The sequence below is a fragment of the Arachis duranensis genome, chromosome 6 (assembly GCF_000817695.3).
Source record: "Arachis duranensis cultivar V14167 chromosome 6, aradu.V14167.gnm2.J7QH, whole genome shotgun sequence".
Lineage (NCBI taxonomy): Eukaryota > Viridiplantae > Streptophyta > Magnoliopsida > Fabales > Fabaceae > Arachis > Arachis duranensis.
Window position 1 is genome coordinate 20936552 of NC_029777.3, and position 2460 is coordinate 20939011.

The following is a 2460-nucleotide window of genomic DNA, read 5'->3' on the forward strand; positions in this document are numbered from 1 at the left end:
TTCAAATTCTTCTTCCGATAGGTTGGGAAACGTAGCTCACAGTACAAGTTAGAAAACTTGGCTAAGTCAGTGGGCGAAAGCTGCTGGTTTGCCTTATCCACTTCATTAAGTGGCTTCTTGGCATAGTTGGCATAAGGAGAGATAGTAGAAGCATGAGGTGCCTTCCTCTTTCTTGAGGTAGTAGCCTTGGCTTTTCCTTTATCCGACATCCTGAAAAGCATATATGATATGATATAAGCAATTTGCCAAGTAGAGGAATAGCAAGCAAGGTAAGGCGTGTTCATGAAGTGAGTTAAGAAAAGATAATGCTTGGAACGCAAGTAATCACAAGGTATAAAAGAAGACAAAGTTACAAACCAAGAACGCAAATAACAATCACACCATGCTTGTTTATTAAGCTCAATGAGCATCATACCCAAAAGAATGGTCAATGGGTTAGCTTAAAATAAAAAAAAAGGTTAGTAAGGTAAGTAAGTTAGAAGTTAGAAAATCTAGTTCAAAGGTTAGGGGTATGATGGTCATTGTCTCAATTAAGAGAAGTTCACAAAGTATAGAAAATAAGCATGCTCACATTCATGAGGGAAATACAGTCATTGATGATGAAATATAAAATTGCGAAAAGAGCAATTAATTAAAAGTAAGTCATCAACAATGTCATGGTCACAAAGATTGCAATAATTGGTGTTAGAAAGGGTGAAATGCACTTCGTGTAACCAAAACCAAGTTAGAAACTGATTTAAATTAAGTGGGATAGACAATTGAAATGCACCAATTATTGTAAAAGACTGAACCATGTTCAAGAAAATAGTCAAGTTAAATCAAATGGTGAATGTAGCACAAGTCAAAGGGCATTTGATTAACTTGGAAAGTGAAAGCGCATGAGGGTTCAAAGCAAATCACGGGAAACAAAGTGAACACAGAAAAACCAAGCCAAAGTTACCTAAGAATTGAACTTGGTGTAATCAAAGGAATACTCAACTCCAAAGGCAGCAAGTTCGATTATAAGTAACATGTTAAAAACCAAAATAATTTCTAGAAAATTGGGCAGTATTCCAGCAGTAAATCGAATGTTCCTGAATAGCAAATAGCAGTAAAATCAGTCATATGAGTTCACATATCAATAGGCAAAACAATCAAGGAGTGCATATGACTCGAGCAGCATTAAGCAAGCAAGGCATCAGGAAAATCAAGTCACAGGAAATAGAAACAGCAACGCATACCAACATCATTCAGCAAAGAATGTAGCATTCAAACAAATAAACACAAACGGAGCACTTATCAGGTCAAGAATCTTCTAACCATATCCTAACTACCTAACCGCATTTATTTCTATCTAGCCTAATATGTAGAATTAATCAAATAACTAACCTAATCTAATCATACCAAGATTAACGAAAAATAGTAAAGAAACAGAGCAGAGGCAGGGTGTAACCTAGAGTGCTGAAATAGAAATGGAAAAGGAATTGAGAAATAGAAGGGATAAGGTAGCAAAATTATAGTGCTGCCCAGGATCAATGGTGGCCGGTGAAGTTCGCGACGGTGCTGGGGTAGAGCAGAAGGGTGGTAGAGTGGAGCAGTGAAACAGATCAGCTCTGGGTGCAGGGCAATTGGAAGCAGAAGTACGACTTGAGTGAAGCAGGAGATGGTTGAGGCAGAAGAGAAGTTGAAAGGGGTGGTTGGTTGTGGGTGGCTGATGAGCGGATAATTTGTACGCTTTTTGGCATTGTTTTTAGTATGTTTTTGATATGATCTAGTTAGTTTTTAGTATATTTTTATTAGTTTTTTAGTTAAAATTCACTTTTCTGGGCTTTACTATGAGTTTGTGTGTTTTTCTGTGATTTCAGGTATTTTCTGGCTGAAATTGAGGGACCTGAGCAAAAATCTGATTCAGAGACCAAAAAGGACTGCAGATGCTGTTGGATTCTGACCTCCCTGCACTCGAAGTGGATTTTCTGGAGCTACAGAGGCCCAATTGGCGAGCTCTCAACGGCGTTGGAAAGTAGACATCCTGGGCTTTCCAGAAATATATGATAGTCCATACTTTGCACAAGATTTGATGGCTTAAACCGGCGTTCAAAGTCACCCTCAGGAATTCCAGCGTTAAACGCCGGAACTGGCACCAAAATGGGAGTTAAACGCCCAAACTGGCATAAAAGCTGGCGTTTAACTCCAAGAAGAGTCTCTACACGAAAATGCTTCAATGCTCAGCCCAAGCACACACCAAATGGGCCCGGAAGTGGATTCTTATGTCATTTACTCATCTCTGTACACCCTAGGCTACTAGTTTTCTATAAGTAGGACCTTTTACTATTGTATTTTCATCTTTTGATCACTTTAGATCTCTAGATCATCTTTGGACATCTAGTTCTTAGATCATTGGGAGGCTGGCCATTCGGCCATGCCTAGACCTTGTTCTTATGTATTTTCAACGGTGGAGTTTCTACACACCATAGATTAAGG